This window comes from Nothoprocta perdicaria, unplaced genomic scaffold (genome assembly GCF_003342845.1).
Source record: "Nothoprocta perdicaria isolate Ctin4 unplaced genomic scaffold, notPer1 scaffold_263, whole genome shotgun sequence".
Taxonomy (NCBI): domain Eukaryota; kingdom Metazoa; phylum Chordata; class Aves; order Tinamiformes; family Tinamidae; genus Nothoprocta; species Nothoprocta perdicaria.
Window position 1 is genome coordinate 112,056 of NW_020455492.1, and position 18,624 is coordinate 130,679.

The 18,624-nt window shown below is 49.2% G+C and overlaps 1 protein-coding gene across 1 annotated transcript in view; it reads right to left on the bottom strand.

Annotated features, from left to right (window-relative positions):
- EXT1 (exostosin glycosyltransferase 1) overlaps nt 1-18,624 on the bottom strand; it is a gene marked incomplete at its 5' end in the record, with an annotated part of 150,725 nt that overhangs the window by 44,973 nt on the left and 87,128 nt on the right. The window lies entirely within an intron of this gene.

Here is an 18,624-nt window from a genome sequence, read left to right on the forward strand (position 1 = left end):
TTTTCTCTGCGCCCCTTTTGCCTGAGCCCACTGTGTGGCTTCGTGCCGTGGAACAGATGAAGCCAAGTGCTCATCCAAGGCACCYTGGGGGCAACCAAATCCCTGTGCGGAGCCGCGCCAGGCCGCAGCCCATGGAGGGATTCGGGGGATCGGCAGATTCCCGGCGGATTCACGAATGGATTCGGGTGATYGTCTGCTCTCCGTTCCAAAAGGGAACATCTCTCATGTTTCACGAGGGCAGATTTTCRTTCTCTGTCTGAAACGCTTCTGTTTTGGTCACTTTTGCGATCACTGTGTCTGAGCCAAATGGTTCAGAAAGGCAGAAATGTGCAACAGAAAGCGCAGGCTGCAGAGGTCATTTTCCTTCCGAAATACGTTTCTCTCTCATTTTCTATCATCAAGCTCGAAAACAGCATATCACTAGACTTCTGCTCACTTGAACAGAGGTTAATAAATTACTCTACTTGAAAAATGTCCATATGTTTCAGACAGTGAGCTTCTGCTCCCAAATTTCTTTAAAAGCTGTTTTCACTCCAAATGAACAAAACCAACTGCTTTCAACTTTTTTTTTCTCTCCTGGCAACACCTCTTAGACACCAAAGAAGCGCCCCAAGCCACCCAGGCCACCCAGGGCAAGCACAAGCAATGCGGTGACCAGTCACCGAATGGGGCCTGCCCTGGTCGCCTTGGCCTGCTCCTGCATGGAAAAACACCCCTCATCCCCTCGGTCAAGTCCTCAGGGTCTCTTGCGAAGCTGAACATCGCCTGCCTGGGAAGCGAGTTCTGCTGTATGATGAGCTCGGTGCAGCCAGCGGACACTCTTTGGCCCCATTTTCCTCATTTTTGCTCTTCCCAAAGTTGCTCAGAAGGAAACGCTGCAACAAATCGGGCTCTCCACCGTGGCCCTGGAGCTTTAGCTGTAGGATAAGGTCCGTATCCCATGAAGACAGGTCCTTATTTTCAGAAGCATCTGTGAACAAGAGGCTTCTCGAGCTTAAAACCAACACAGTTATCCTGCTGTGAAAGATGCTCCACACACGAGCATCTCGACCAAGGTAGGCTGTGCTGGTCAGGATGCACCCACCTAAATCCTATCACAGATTCCCTCGTGCATTCTCTAAAAAGTTTCCACAGTTAAAGAAAAACTACCTTAAACTGAGGGGAACATCCTAGCTAAAAGTTAGCTATTTCCCAAAACTTCATTGATTGATTATTTTCTCCTCAGTGGGTGCCGTCAATTCATTCAAATCAATTTTCTTAGTGAAAACATTTGATTTAATACTTTTGACACATAACGAAAAATGTCACAATGTTTGGGCTTAAAATTTCAAGTGGTAGAAAAAGTCTGGATTTTCACTTTAAAAGGCTTTTAGTTAAATTTTAGCAGTAGTTTAAAAGATAAGCAGAATGTCAAAATGAAAACGAGGCTAATTCTTTTATTTATTTATTTATTTATTTATTTATTTATTTATTTATTTATTTATTTCATGCTTTCTACAGTTGGGATATTATCTCTGTCTTGGAGTCTTGCCATATCCTTTCTGATTTTATCATTGTATTTTCCAGCATTCAACCTGAAATCAACTGGGATAAAGATGTCCAATAAAAAATGAAGGGAATTCATCTACACTTAATGTAATAGAAAATATATGTTAGTTTTCTTAATCTTTTGGTTGTTAGCAATGCTACATGTTAGTTACAGCAAGTATTTGTAAAACACTGACACAAGCTTATATTGCATGTGCTCCTAGAAGCTGTTATTCCTGAAACGAAGAAGCCCGAGTCCTTTCAGGAGAGGAATACACTGAATATGTCATGCTTGTGTGCAAAGCATCATGAACCAAGCAGAAGATGCTGTCGCTAGTAATCTGTAAATAAAGGGAAAGTGGCCTTTTCGATTTCACAATTAAGCAAGATAATACTTTCATCAATTATATATTTATGTGACTTATTCCCAATAAGGATATAATAAATGGTATTATGACTCTTGGTTAACTACTCAAAGGAAATCCATTTAATTRTCCCTGCCTGTGCAGCAAGTCACTCTCCTTGCCTATAAACTTTTCCTAAATCATAGACACTACTGCACACTGCTGGAAGTGCATATCCCACTCATCCCRTATTACTTCATATCCTGTTACTCCCTAATTAGGAAAGCCTCGATCCAGCTATGATGACACCACTTTGCTCAGAAAACCTCTAGAAAACCCACCATCTTCCACTCTTGTCTGTGCTACAGCAGCTACTATGKCAGAAATACATAAATACCTCCTTGTCACCTTTTTATTCTTTTAATTTTTTCCTTTTTTTTCAGAGCAGCTTGTCTTTCATCCACTCAATCATTCTGCTTTCTGTAAGCAACAAGGTGTACACATTCAGTGCTTAGCAGCTATTCTTAGAGCACTCTTTCTGCCTTGAAAGCCCCAAATTTCCTCCTCCGTGTTCCTATTTCATTTAGGTTGCTGTTTTACATCAAAGCACCCAGCAGCAGGCAGCCACAGCCCCATTCATCTTCCTTAAGCCGGGCTGGAGCACACTGAATATGCTCAGGGGGTTGCGAATTACACATTTATTTTTGTGCAAAATGAAGCTATTGAATATTGCAGTTAGACTCCAAATGTTTGAGAGAAGTCTCTTAAATTTTCCAAAAGCCAAGCGCTGGAACACGCTAGCCAGGAGAGCTGTGGAGCTCTGTGCAGGGGAAGGGCACCAGCAGGAAGGGCCCTCAGTCTCCATCTCATCATGGGCCGAAGCTAAGGGAGCAGGTGACCACAGGAAGCRTAAGGTCCCATGAAAACACTGATGAAAGCTGTGGGTGCTGGTGAGATCCACAGCTTGCAAAGTCTTCTTTAAGGGCCCACAGCAGATCCTGACGCCAGCAGCAGCGGCGATGAAGCCAGAGCACTGGGACAGAATGGCCTTGGTTTGTTGAGGACCACAAGCACTAGCAAGAGGAGAGAAGCTGCTCCTGGCCTGTTTTTAGACCACGCAGTGGTCACCACATCAGCTACAAAACAATGAGGTGATGCAGAAAAAACTAACCCTCGGAAGCTTCTCGATTTCCCCAGATGGTGACATCGGCCACGTGATGGTGACATGTGCCAGGCCTYGCTGGGGGCCACTCTGCTGGAGCCGCCCCAGGCGCCTCCCCARGCTGCCCGGCTGCCCGCTCCGCTCCAAGGACGTCGGGACAGGCCCACGAAGCCAGTTAGTGTTTAGGGAGGTTGTGGAGGCTCCTTCTCTGCAGAGCTTCCAAACCYGCCTGGATGCCGCCCTGTGGCCCGTGCTCTGGGTGTCCCTGTTGGAGCAGGGGGGTTGGACTGGATGATCTCTAGAGGTCCCTTCCAACCTCAGCCTGCTTACAGAATCACAGAATCACAGAATCACAGAATATTCAAGGTTGGAAGGGACCTCTAGAGATATCTAGTCCAACCTTCCCGCTCAAGCAGGGACACCTAGAGCATGTGGCACAGGACGGCATCCAGGGCTTACCTGCTCCTGGGCTTTGAGTTCATTTGGGTGGGTGATGAGGGAACAGCTCAGAAGCAGAGCCAAGGCGGAGTGATGGGCAACTTTTATTCCTCAAAGATTCATAAAATGGTTAAAAAAACCCAAACTATTATTTCCAAAGCAGGTTGCTTCCCCTAATTAGTGAGTCATCTCTGCTAATAAAGATTACAACAGGGCATTAAAGCAATGCTGGAGATGGGAGTATTTATGCAGGTCAGTAGGGGTTTTCCTAAACATTTTGATTACAACTTTAACTGCACTAAAACACATGCAAAAACCCTATCATTAAATTTAAATAGCCTGATGACATGCGGTACAGGACTATGAGAACGGCAAACAAATTGCCGTAATCTGCCACACTGTCACTTACTCCTGCTCCTCAGCAGCCATAATTGACTAAYAGGATAATAAGGTGGCAGCTTACAAATCCGAAGGCTCCACTCTGTTGTTCTAAATGCCCTTGAGGAGAAAATACTGCAAGTGAAGAAGACAGAGCGGCGCGATCACAATCACCTGCCTTGATTCACCACATTTCAGAGCTCATCTGGACTCCAGGATTGTGCGGTGTAAAACACAGTGCCAGGCAGGATGCCATTCTGCAGGATGACACGTGTTACCTGTGCTTTACTGCTACCAGTGCCCTCCTTTCTGCTACCAGTGCCCTCCTGTTCATGGCTTCAGGGGCAGCAGATCACACACAGCCCTGCCTGAGGGTATCCTGTGAGCAACCTTCTCTGGAGAGCTTCACATCCCACCTGGATGCCACCCTGTGCCACGTGCTCCAGGTGACCATGCATGTGCAGAGGGGTTGGACTAAATGGTCTCTAGMGGTCTCTTCCATCCTTAAGGATTCTATGACAATCCTATGAAACTTCTACCAGCGCCAGCAGCGAAGTGTCACAAGCTGGTGACCAGGACAAACAGCTCTATTTAATCCCTGGAGGAATGGCATTTGCAGACGGGTACTGGGTGTGTTTGCAGCGAACGAGGCGTTTCGCAAGCAGAAAGCCTGGCCCGTGTGCGTGTGCTCGAGCCTGAGAGCCGCAGCACAGGAAGCGTCTCAGCCAGACGGCAAATCCTTCGAGCCTCAACCATGGGGCTGGAAAAACGGACAGGATCTGTGGTCACATCCCAACCCTGCCAACAGCCGGGTCCTTCCGGCTGTCCTGGAGCTCCTCAGTGTGTGAGAAAAGCTGGTGRTGAGAAACGAATGAGCCAACTGGCCTCCAGGGTATAAGAGGCTCTGTCCTTCGCCCAGGAGAGACCATAACAGAGGGAACTCTCTGGGAGTTTGGCAGTCGGAGGCTCCAAGGATCCAAGGCAGTGCCGGTTTTGAAGCCATCTCGAGCCGCTTTAACCCCCTGCTTCCTCCTGCCCCATGGCTCCCAGCAATGGAGGAAGCCCCATGGCTCCCAAGGGCACCAATTCCCGGTGCGGCAGGGACCGCAGAGCCGCCACTGCTCCCGCTCCTGAATAAGGGAGCCCTCCTTAAGTGACCCCATCAAAGCCGGGTCTAACGGGGCCCAAGCMCAAGGAGAGAAGCCGAGCCCAGGTGGTGCTGACCCGGGTCTCAGACACTGCAGCCCGTCGCCTCCCGCCYAACAGGCGGCAGCACCACGCGGCACCCCCAAACCGAGGCAGAAAGGGGCTCTAGATTCCAGAATCCAAGMGAGACTGCCCAGGGAGCACTGGGCCTCCAACTGGGATCTGTAACTACAGAAGGGTGGGTTTTTTTTTTTTTTTTCCAAGGATTTAGCCTCCTCAGTGTAAGAAAAAGGATTAACTCTTAATTTGAGCCTGCCCCTTTAACCCTACCCAACAACAGAGCTGCCATGGACCGCTGTTTATCCCGGATTGCGTCTATTTACAGCAGGGCATGTTCCAGTAATTAAAGGTTCTTAAAAATAAAACGCTCCTGAACAGTGTCCCATTAGGTCCATTTACGCATGCAGTGTCAGCAAGTAAAACAGTATCTTTCCTCTGTGCTCTAAGAAAGTTTGAGCCTGGGTAATAACTTTTCTTTAAGAATGCAAATTACAGAAAATAATGAGAACATTTGCATGCTCCGCCAACAAAGAGGGGCATTTCAAAGGCTGGGGAATGGCCCAGGCAATAAGGAATGCTCTTGTTCTCCTGTGTGGAGCTGCTTTTCCTCTCTCCTGCTGACCGCGGGGCTTCATGCTGGCAATGCTAATGCCACCCTCGCTGCCCAGCTCAGCCGCTCGTCCTGCTGCCTGCCGAGAYGGGCAGCCCGACCAAATCCCAGCCGAGCCCGTGTTCCCTGCAGCGCCTCCCCCTGCCCACACCTGCAGCACCCAGGGACTCCTGCACACACCCGCATGCAGGAATCAGCTCCAAACTCAACGCAGCAGGAAAAGCGGAGGTGCCCTCAACATGCCATGAACTTGGAAAGCAGCGGCCAGCTGGTTTGTTCCAGGCACCAGGGTGTTAAGCCAAAGAAGATKAATCCTCTCTGTGACCAAGTTCATTTTGCTCCCGTGCAATCATCAGGTTAAAAAGCAAACGTGGTTTCCACTCCCTTTGAAACTGAGCTTACTTGAGAGTCAGGAGAACAAAGATGCTCCTGCACGGGGCACCGACCCAGCCTGGACAAGCTAAACCACCAAGAAAACCTGTAAACAAAGAARCCAAGTCTTTTCCAAGTAATGCTTAAATAGGAATGTAAAACATTTTGAATAAAAATACTGCATTTTTTTCAATATTTCATGCTCACAGTATGAAAAGTAGGAATCTTACAAATGTGCAAGCACAGTGCTGGAGGTGAGCAGAAGGCATTGCAGAAGAGGCCCTTTCAGATGACATCTGCATCAAAATCATGGCCTGATGATGGAAGGCAAGATGCAAAGTCCTATTTCATGACAAACTCCAGCTGAATGTTTCCTTATACCATATCTCTGCAAGGACCATACCCTGTCCATAAAACACGTCAACTTCATGCCAAACTACTACCTGTTCTCCTGTCCAAAGCTGGCACAAAACCAGGGCGCCAGCGCCATCCTCCACATCCTGTGCTCTGGCTCGTTTAGCACTAATGCAACCAGCCGACGATGCCAGATCTGGAACAAATTGGTCCTGCTGGGTGATCTGGATCTTCACAGATCCTGTATTAATGACCAGGACTCTAACCTAACTCGAGGGAGATTTAAAAGCCGTCAGTTCCTGCATCTTCTTCAAATGTCAATCAATCAATCAATAAATAAATAAATAAAGTGGGGGCGGCTTTTTTCTTGGAGGGCTGATACTGACCCTGGGTGAGGGATTTGGATGTCCTGATGTCCAAAGACTGATGTCCTCTGCCTGTTGAGATGCCCTAGACTCTGCTGCCCGCCCCAGGACGTGCCCATGCCCCTTCCAGGGAAACCCAGCAGCTGCGACTGATACAGGGCACTCTAAGTAAATGCAGTGGGGAGGTTCTGAGAAATCACAGAATCACGGGATGGYTGAGGTTGGAAGGGACCTCTAGAGATCATCTAGTCCAACCCCCTGCTCCAGCAGGGACACCCAGAGCACGGTGCACAGGGTGACATGAAGGCGGGTTTGGAGACCTCCAGAGAAGGAGACTCCACAACCTCCCTGGGCAGCCTGTGCCAGGGCTCTGGCACCCCATCAAGAAATTTTTCCTTAAGTTCCTGTGGAACTTTTGGTTATTTTCAATTATATTCATGGAAACCAGAATTATGAAGACTAGAATTACACTGAACATCTAAWGGACACTCTCATTGTGTTCTCTGTCAAGCTACAGCAGCCCAGCAGTGTCACAGACTGACAAGCTAGGTAGTCCATGTGCATTGAAGCTATCCATATACAACAAGATCTCTGCAAGTATTGTTTGTTTTTAAGCATTTTCACTGTATTTTTCACTGTGATTCTTCAGAAATGTACGCTGATAATGTGGGTGAAAGTTTCCTGAAAATACTGCTGAAAGTCTTAAAAATTCATTTGTAAATTGAAAACAAGCTACTAAAAGTAAAAAAAAAAAAAATCCATTTTTTCATTTCACCTGTACTATTTATTTATAATAAACTCCAGAATTACCTACTGAACTCTGAATATATCCCAAAGAGTGGGAAAAATGAATGATTATCTCTTCTGAACCAAGGGATAATGACCCCAATCAGCTTGGAAGGGAGAAACAACGTCTAAGGAAAGTCCAATTTGTTCCACTGCAGAAYCGGGGGAAAAAAAACAAGGACCCTAAAATTCTATTACTGTTTTTCCTAATCTACACAAAATTTTATGATGCATAATAGGTTCTTCAAAATGATCCAGAACATCTTTGGAATGAAAGGTCACTCRCCTGTATAGAGATGAGTACATTTATGCTGATGTACTATGCACTATAGAGAAAAGGTTGCTTTCAGAGAAAGCACTTACAAAGATTAAATTTACATTTTCTGAGATTGTCAAAAAATGCTTTTTATGAAGACAACTKTACAAGCTGCATCCACATTTAGAAACACTGGAAAATGCAATTTTCGAAAGGGGTTTTACCAGTGCTGAAGCTGACAGGGCTGTAAAACCCACATAGGGGCTGATTTATTGTTTGGAAAGAGTTGTGTTAATGGCTTTGAGATCAAACTAAAAATCGCAAAATTAGTCTGGAAGTTTTAGTAATCTAAATGATAGAGATGTTCACACATTAGGGCCCTGAACTGCAGGTTCCTGGTCTGACCCAGGAGCTGTGTGCACACACATAGGCACACCAGCACACATGCAAAGAGGCACCTTCACTGTATTATTTATGCCTCAGCTCCATTAAAATTACTTTTCATACATGTGAGCCTGCACTTTCCTATAGGATATGTGTACACATGATGTTTCGGACAGGCACAGGCAAGAAACCTTTGAGATTTCAGGAAGGAGGGATCCCAAGTTATAAACTTGGCCTGTTTTTTTTTTTCCCTTAATACAAAAGGCAAAAAACGACACAATTACACTAAGCCCCACAAGCAGCCTGTGCTGTGACAAGAATCTGCATTCTGAACTAGAACCAGACACTATAAAGACTCATAAACCCACAGAACTGAACAATTTTAGAGTATGAACAGCTCTCTTGTTGCTCCCCTTCGGGACACACGGCTGGGATGCAGGGTTATGCTCCCAGGGAGAAAGAGGAGGAATTTGCACGTAGGGCAGCACTCCCCAGCCCAGGAACAGGCTCCTGAGTTTACCAAGTCGGTTCTATTTTTCAGGCAACGCTGGTGGAGCCATTTGCCAAACGGATTGTTGCAACTCAAAATTCCTGACCACATAAAGGGAGTTATTGGACAAATTAATCCTTCCTGGTCTGTGTTGTGAAATGCCAACGATTTGTCTGAGTTACAGTCTGCACTGAACCTTTTCCAGTGTCCTATGAGGAATGAGTCTGGTATGTTTAGTCCGGTTTCCAGAGGTCTAATATTTCTGCACCACAAAAATTATAACCTCAGTTATTGTTACTCTTGCTGTCAATTCCCAGCAGAGCCCTCAAAGGCGGAATATGCCTCGAAACAGAAATGATGAAACACTGGAAACGGCCCGTTTGCAATCAAAGGGTGCTTTGCCATTGACATCCACAGACCCAAGATTCCACTTGATGCAAGAGGGGGAACCACAGTCAAAGCCAAAAGGAAGACCATGAGTTTGCTTTAYAACTTCTACCTGTTCGGGGGCTGTATCTGCTTCCAAGAGGTGTCGATAATAAAGTGCTATTGAAAACCAGAAGCTAATAGGCACTGCTTGAAAGCATTCTCACTTTGCTTAATTCTTGATTGGGTTCCCTGACATGTGCAGGCAATTACTCATTTGGTCCTGAAAAAGGCAATTTGGGGGAGAAGATCCCTACCACATTTGCAGGAGACCAGCAAGCAAAGAGCAGCTTCATTTCAAATATAACAGAATTTGCTAAGAGAATTTGCTAAAAATTATTTTTAAAACTGCAAAATCCTGGTGCGACAGATGCCTGGCATCTTGGTCCACTGAGCTGATTTTCACCCTAACTTTCTGAAGCTGCTCTCCAGCGTCACTTTAAGAGACAGGTAACTTCAGTGGCAGAGACAAGAGCGATAAAGCGAAGGTYGGAGGCTGCCCAGCTGTTTGTGTGCACACATGTGGGTCTGTGTCAGGCAAGAGCACAGCAYGGCACTTTCACCAGGCAACTCCCTTTGGCTCTGCAAAAAATAATTCCCAAAACATGTTTCTTGGCCAGACTTGAYGGATTTTCATGAATATTCCCAAAAAGGGTCTCTTATTTTCCCCTAGGGGCATGAAAAAAAAAAGGATTCCTCCTCCTGACTAGCAATAAGAGGTGGTGGTTGCTGTAAACTTCCCTATTTGCAGACCCTTTTCTGCCTGCCCCTGTCTCCAGCCACAGACACACGCCGGCTTCCAGGACTCCTCTGTCTGGCATCTCCAAGCAGGAGATGAGGCCGGTGCTCCGGCCCTGCCTCCCTTGAACGCGCCGCAGAGATCCAGGCCGGCCGGCGCRGGGTCGCTCTGTGTTCAGCACAGGAAACCACTATCAGAAACGCAGCCAGGGCAGCAGTGCTGCTTTCACAGGAGCTGCTCATGTGGGGAGCACATAYGGAACCAAAGAGCAGAGTCCTCCAGGCTCGCCCCATGGAAGCAACTGGAAAACACACCGGGACACTGTGCCCAATACTGACAGCCACGGATCCATTCATCACTCCAACACCAGCTACATGCACGAACCTCCCAGGCTGCYGGCTCCATTATATTAATATCATCTTGCCATTATTTTCATATCATCTTGCCACTGCAGAAAAACACAGAATTAACTTTCCCACGTCCGTACTACTCCCAGGCTACAGCTGGTCATCCAAGGAAGAATTCCGCTTTTCATACCCATGGAACGGGAGCAACCAGAGCAGCCCGGGTAACTTGGCTTCTCTGCAGCCTGCAGCACTGAGGTCAGAGCTGAAACCTCCGTCCAAAGCTCAGCCTAGAAAGTCTTTCCCCGTTATGGAGGCCGTGGCTGCCGCACGGCTCCGTGGGCGGCAGGATGGGCAGGACGGGCGCTCCGAGCACGGTTCCGCAGTGCGGGCGCCGAGCTGCCTCCAAGGCAGCTGCAGGGTGCTCCTTCAGGCCAGCAACTACCACAAGCAGCACAATCCAGGCTTATTTCGAGCCATTTACGCTGAAACTTCCCTGCAAACTCATCGTGACCACAGCGGAAGAGCAGAAGTGCTGGTGGAAGAGCAGAAGTGCTGGTGGTTGGGAATCCTCAAAAACAGTATTAGGTGTTAAGGCTGGTACACCTAATCGCTGGATGCTAAAGCAATACATGTGTATGGATGTGCACTCAGATGCACCTTCCAGAAAAACTTGAGAAAGTCTTTTGGCAAAGGGGGCCTCCCACGTAACTTACTTGCACCAGCCCCCAGGAATAAGCAGCAAAGAGCAGCAGCCTCCCTGCAAACACAGGCTGCTCAGAGCCCGGACACGGCCAGAGGTTCATTTCGTATGAATGTGAGCACAAAGCAGCGAGACTCGTCCCTCCTCTTGGCTCTCTCTCCCCATCGGGAGATGCCCACGGGAGAGCTCGTGGCTCCTGCTCCCCAGCACGAGCAGGCGGCCAAGTCCTGCCCGAGGGGCAGCGACTTCCAGGCTGCCCAGGGGCAGCTCCAGCCCACGGCTGCGTTCGCTGCTCTTATGGGCTCCCCAAATCCGAGATCTCCAAAACAAAATCCTCCTATTCCAGCCAGGCTTGTTAAGCGGGGAGAAAGAGGCAAGGGAAGGCAGGCAGGGAAAATCCCCATGGAAGAGCGCAGAGGGCAAAAAGAATGAGAGTGGGCATTAGGGATTCATGTATTTAAATATAAACCTGCTATGTCTAATATGACAGAGCACAGGCTCTCCATGGGARGATTAAAAGTAGCCTGGGCTGTGAAGATGAACCTTGTGGGATAGGAATGTCTTGAAGTACGGAGCATCAGGAGCCACCAAGCTTTTTTCTCTATTATATCATAGAAGAAGCACCRGCATGGGAAAAAACAACCACTGTAGGACATCCAAAAACCCTAGAAAGTCAAGCTTAGCATTTCCAGCCACGAMTGAGCACGAGCACACAGTTCTGGAAAATAACTGTTCATAAACTGTGCATAAACGTTGAAGACAATTAAGGCTGTGTTACAGGGGCCGCGCTGCCCGTGTGTGTGGCCCTCCCGCTCCACACCCTCGCGCTCCAGCACCAGCATTTCCTGAGCGGATTCTCATTTTTCATTTCTGATCTCCTGGGAAGACAGCTCCGACAGYGTCTGGCCTTAGCCCGAGATAAACCTCCTTGTTCTTGTCAAAAGCAGCGCCGCATGACTGACAGCGCTGTCAGGGCCGCCTTTTCCCCCTTCACAACGGATTAGAGAAGGGCAGCGCGGCACAAGCACCGAGCAAGTTACCCAGAACTAACCCGTGATATCCCCACAGATGCACCTAGATTTCCAGTCCTTATGTATCCTTAYGTATCCTTACATATCCGCTGGCATATTCTTGTTTGCAGTTGGGGACTTCTCCTCCTCCAGGCTGCTCCTCAGCTGCCCCAGGAGCAGTGGAAGCCGCAGGCCGGGCCCCAAAGCTCCCTCCAAGGAGCGAGGGGGCTGCAGAGGCCCCTTTGAAGGTGCAAAACACACAAGAGGAAAGGAGAGCTCTGGGTGACTCCTAACATTGCGACGCATCGTGTCTGTGCCAAGTTTACCAATGTTTAATCACAAGAAGAATCACCCATCGTAAACTGACTCCCTGCTAAGCACAATGTTGCTGCCTCCTGTTCACTTTGGCCAGACTGGAATATTGGATTCTGCAACCGTCCCTCTCAAGGATGGAGCTTTGGATTCAGCTCCAAAACTGAACAGCCACCACAGCCACTCACACGTCCGCCCTGAAGCCCATCACCATTATAGCTTCAAGGCCTAACGAGCCAAGGGTGAAGTCTCCAGAACCACAGAATCACAGGATGGCTGAGGTTGGACACCCAGAGCACGGGGCACAGAGTGGCATCCGGGTGGGTTTTGAAGATCTCCAGAGAGCAGACTCCACAAACTCCCTGGGCAGCCTGTTCCAGGGCTCTGGCAGCCTCACAGGAAAGAAGTTCTTCCTCATATGGAGATGGAACTGCCTGTGTTTCAACTTATACCCCTTGACCTGTCACTGGCYACCACTGAGCAGAGTTTGGCCCCTTCCTCTCTGCATTCTCCCCTTAGGTATTTATACATATTGATCAGATTCCCTCTCAGCCGTCTCTTCTCCAGAGAAAACAGGCCCAACTCACTCAGTCTCTCCTCATACGAGAGATGCTCCAGTCCCTTAATCATCTTTGTCGCTCTCCACTGGACCCTCTCTAGAAGCTCCACGTATCTCATGTCCTGGGGAGCCCAGAACTGCCCCCAATGCTCCAGGTGCGGCCTCACCAGAGCTGAGGAGAGGGGCAGGATCCCCTCCCTTGACCTGCTGGCAACATCCTCCCGGTGCAACTCCTGGTGTACAACTCACCCCTAGCTCTGTCTAGCTCTGTGTTCTGTCTGGGAACACAGGCAAGTGCAGAAGCGCCCGCATCGCGACCCAGGTGCCATGAAAGCRCCGCACATCTCCCGCGGCCGCTGCCAGGCGGCCCCTCGGGGCAGCTGCTCAGTGCCCGGGCAGGACACGGAGCCCCCGGGGCCCGCAGCYGCCCTGGGAGCCCTGCGGGAGACGGGAGCCGCCGCGGCAGCTCCCACGGGAGCCTTCGCAGCCTCCCCAGGTCGATCGCAGCAGTTCAGCAAAATGAAAGACGCTTTTTTGTGCGCCAAGACAAAGGCCTCGGACTGGCCAGGGCTGCTCACGCGGCTGATTTGTTCCTGTTCCTGTCAGTGAGTGTGCACAGGAAGCCCCGTCTCCTTTCCCAATATTCCCAGTGCCATGTAGTGAATCCAGCTCCCTGCCCTCTCTTTCTCCCATCTTTCAAATAGCCAGAGCCACCATGCCACCATATTGGCATGGAGGAAAATAAATTTAAGTTTGCAAAATGCTGAGAGTTTCTGGAGGATTGCACCACTTCTACTAACTGAGCTGTAACTGAAAGCTCAGTGACTATAAAGTCATTTGCCTGCTTGGATCTTCTGCAGAATGGAAATTTCTGAAAGAAAAGTAAAAGCATAAATGACACCATGTAATTTAGAGACTCACGTTCTGGCTTTTTTAGTCTGCATTTCCAAGGGGCTTGGTTCAAAGTGCCAAGATAAAATCAGCACGTCAGTAAGAAAACCTTAAAATGCAGGATCCAACCTGTACAGAGATGTCTATAAACTCACAGGCACCACCTGCTGAGATTTCTTCATAYGTGGTCTATGAAATAAAGAGGCTGAGACTCCTATTTCCTTGCAAAGTACTTGGAAAGAACAGCCTAGTGAGTGAGAAGTTTATTGCAAAAAGGCAAAAGGAGAGCAAAATGACCGGTTACAGCATGCAAAGGGGATGCACAGCTTGCCCTGCACCCTGGATTTTCTCCCTTGGCTGGGCCATGGCCATGTGGAAAAAGGGAACTCTTTTTCAYAGAGAAGCCAGAGCTGAGACGCCCTATTGCAGGGATACTGGGTCCCATATGTGCACCCACGTGAGCAGAGGAGACACGCGCAGGAGGCAAGAGGAGACTACGGCAGTAGCTCCAATTTGACCCCAGCTACCAGGCAGCTGCAGAGGTGAATCAAGAGGCTAAGGMGTTAGGTGAAAGGCTTTATGGTGCTACATTGCTAATATAAAAACACAGACGCTGCTCAATGCATTAATAGGGTACTGATGTGCTGAAAAACAGCRAAGGCTTAAGAAAAATATGGTCTGACAAAGAATGGTGGTAGGGGTTGAAGCTCCAGGAAAGCCAAGCACATTTAAACCCTCACACACACACCCCCACACAAAAACCTCTCACARAGCAAAAATAAAAAAGAAAAAGGAAAAAAGCCTTCAGATATTTGGCATTAGCCACCAGGAGGCAGGCAAATCTAAACAAGTTCATGTGGACATTAAATTCAACCTGACAACCGTAAGACTCCTCAGCCGGCAGACAATATGACCAAAGGGAAGCAGTGAAATGGTCACCCGTTTCCAAGGGCCAGGCCTCAACGCACGCAAAAATCCTTCCCAAAGGAAGTTGCTGAGAGTCTATGGAAGCTGATGACACGGCCTGTAATCACGGGAGACATCAGATAATTTGCACAGCATTAAGCGCAGTTCAGCTGAGCGCAGCTTGGCGGGACACAAGGGCCGCCGCGCTCCACGCGCCCTCCTCCCCGTGGCCTTTCACCACACGGCAGCTGCCTGGAGGGAAACGGGCCCTGTCTCCCTTTATCTATGGGCCCAGGGAAGTGGCAGCGAATTTGCTGTCTTGTGTCCTCGATCCTCAGGACCCACTGGGTTGCWGGGGTGTTTCCGGACGCCTCCGAGGCCACAAACGCAACGCTCGCTGAGCACAGGCCTCTACAGGCGGTTTCGGCACGTGGCATGTCCAGCCCGCTCCCACTAGTCAAACAAAACCCAAGCGAAGGGGCAACGAGRGCTCCGTGGCCAAAAAACACAGAGGGAGGCAGTGGGAATCCTCCCTGTGCGCTCCAGGGGCTTGTGGAGACCRTGTCACCAAACAGGTCACCTGCAGCTTTTATCCTTGCAAACACAAACACACAAAAACCAAAATGTAATTCGGGAAATGCTGCAAATATAGATTGGACTGGAATGTATAAATCATAGGTATCCGTATCTCCTGAAAGAAGGCATTTCCATGCTGCTGAATTATCTTGACACAAAGAAGTTATTTATACATAAATTGCCGTAACTTTGCCCATGTTAACGAGGCTGTCATCCCCCCGGGTGATTTACTGTGATCCCGTAATGGAAAAGCTTCATTTCCTTGACACCGGAGTGGTAATGGGACCGATAATTCCATCGCTGCAAATGTTTCCTCCTCTCGCCGGCTGGAGGTGGTTTAACCCCCGAGTGCATTTGCAGGTCACGGCAAGTGTGACCGGGGTGTCGGGAGCCCCGCGCGGTGGCCGCGCTCGCCCCGTCCTCAGCCGGGGCAGGGCAGGACGCGGCTGCGGCTGTGGGGTGGCCCTGGGGCGGCTGTGGGGCAGCTGTGGGGTGGCTGTCTTAATAAATGAGCTCAGCGTTGGCATCAGGAATTCAGCCCTGTGTTTCCTTTTAAAAAGTGTGTTTTTATCCCCACTTTAGAGCARCAGTGAGCTCACTATCGCCACCAGCAGCAGGGGAGCTGCAGGGCCTCCCCAGCACCTCACGGAAGCAGCTCCAGGAATGTGCTGGAGCCCATGTGTCTGCCCTGGATCCTATGGGATTCGCAGAGCCAGGTGCAGTCTGCATTTCGGCTCCCTATTGAAGCTAGCGAGTACCTGCCTACCTTGGCTGCTGCCTTCACCCTTTCAAACTGTTGGGGTGGCCTCCAATGAACCTGCTGCCACTTTGGGCATCTCTCATGCCCTGCTGAGGTCACTCACAGGTGGAGGGTGTTTAACACACAGGTTGCAACGGGGGACTCCGGCATATGCAGGATGTTCGTGATGGCACCAGCGCTGCAGACCACTGTTCATGGCTGCAGAAAGGCCTTCCCGTAGACACCATTCCTTTCATTCCTGTGGAAGTSCTTCAGCTTGCCTTTCCACGCTCTCTTCCAACTCAAATGAGAGTTTTAAGAATGCAGCCTTAGTCTTCCAGCTATTTTTCATTTAACAAGCAGTAAAAAGATACTTTCAAGGCAAGTCATCCTTCCTGCACATAACATTTCCAGCGTGGCAGCACACTGGCCCTCAGTGAAGGTTATGAGCTCAGCCAAAAGCAGAGGATTCCATGCATTTAAAGTATGCGTGTATGCTAAGCTGGAACGTAAACTTTTAATTTGCTTAATTAAAATTATCTGATAGAGAAGTCCTGGAGCAATTAGTGTGAGCGCTGATTGCCTTCCCGACGGACTTYAACACCGAGCGAAACTTGGCCTAGCAGTCCCAAAACAGGCACCTGCAGGGGGAAAACCAGCCTGAAACGGCGCTGGGCTGCTTTGCCTCCGTGCTGGGCGCTCAACCTGGCCGTCCCGCCTGGTGCTGAGAGATGCTGCTCCCATGGACCCGGCTCCTGTGGTGGCTCCGCGGGCGGCCGCCCCCACTGGCCACGATCCCCTCAGGAACCAGGATGGTGGGACCAGAAGCGGCTTCCTAAGCCGCTGGAACAGGCAGGGTTGCCCTACCTGTGGGCACAGCCTCGTGCTTTTCCAACCCTCGCCCGTGCTCAATGCAAAGAGGAGTTTGCTGCTTTMTCTGCTATTGAAAGGTCCCTTAAATCCATGTGAGAAGTGAAAATGCATGATGAGCATCGGCAAGGCTGTCCCAGCAAGGATGAGAGCCCACTGAGGAACTGCCCTTGGAGAGGGCGCCGCTCCTCGCCTCCTCTGAGACCTTCGTGCTGCTCTTACAAGGGCCCCATTCAGCACCAGCTCTTCCACCCTCCCGCTCTGCTGCACGACCCGGGAGCCTTGCACTGAAACAAAGCAAAAGCAGAGAGACACGGGGAAATGAAAAGAAAAAAGATCAGTCCAAAGAGAAATATTAATTTTGCTTTTCTGTGAATGGATGTAAAAGAAATCCGGCAAATTAAGGCTTTTATTTCTCAGAACTATAACTAGGTGGCGTAAAATTTTAAAGGCAGCTGCTAGCCAAGAACGTGGACAGGAAAAAGCAGTAATTTTCCTTGGGAGAGCTGCTTTTCTATGGTACTTAGAAAGCTACTCTTGGTTGCTTCCAACCAGAGACTCACCAGGGTATTTCTTGGCTGGCAAGGAGGCTGCAAAGCAAGCTGGAATAATGCTAAATGAGTGCGAATCCCTTTGGTTGCATTGCTAGCAGAAGCTAAAAGAAAATTATCTATTTACACCTCCACGCAACATCCTCTCAAATCATCTAAGCACAAAGGTAATCAACATTTGCCACTGATTGCTGTGCTGCATGGCTTACGGCAACCTCGCGCTGGCCTCCTGGGTTATATCATACGCTTCGSAGAAAAAATAATTAGCACCGCAAGCCTAAACAAGTAGAATAAATAGGAGATGTAACCAAGCGGTTACAGCCCTGGCCAGCAATTTTATGAAAACAGGGTAATTGTCACCACCACGCTTTTAAAGCATATAAGAAAAGAGGATAACATTTTCCAAGGTAATTCGATAGAAGGCATTTCATATGCAAAGCAGATTGATAATTAGCCCTTCAAGGGCTAAGGGCCTTCAAATCTGCAGACAGCTACGAGCTCAGGGTCTCTTCTAAGGCAGGGGGCTGGTAGGAGCCGAGCAGAGCAGAGCAGTGCGTGTATTTTACACAGGCTGTCAGGACCTCCCAGGTCCTCGCCTGGCTCTGCCCTCCTGACTCRCTTTGGGGATGGGAAATCAATCACCTGTCTGGCAGGATGAGGAGCAACTGCCCGGGTTATAGTTTTTCAGAAAAGGACCTGGTGATTATAGAGAATCATAAGCTGAGCAGAAGCCAAAATTTATCCTTCTGTTGGAAAAAAAAAAAAGAGCAAAAGAGCAAACATCCAACTGGAATGCATAAACAGGAGCAGAGCCTGCAAGATGCATTAATAACCCTGCCTCTGTTGTCAACCACTGCTACAGCCTCAGCTGAAAAGCATTGGGTGATGCACCTCAAGAAAAATGTAAGGCAATTGAGCTTCCAGGAGAAGCTCAAGTGAGGCCACGTTGCACATTCAGGAACTGGACGAAGTCCTCAAACTAGAGATGTTTGCCAAGGGGATGGGTGTGTGATGATGGGATGGGATGGGATGGGATATGCTGGTAGGTGACAGCTGCTGTGGACCAGGCGGTTGTGCAGGTAGCCAGTGCCCAGGGCAAGGCCAGAAGCTGCTGGTGTCGGCAGAGCAGAGAGCCCCACTTGATCCAACAAAAGTGGATCAGGATGTATAAGTTACTCAGGAATTGCACCGAAGGAGGCCGGGCGCCCGGGGAACCCAAAAGGCCATTTCCCTCCGGGACAAGAAGCATTAGCACTTCCTTACCCGACTGCCACCAGTTCAGTTTCCCCACAAGTTTGCACAAGGTCACACTGGCTCTTAAGAAGC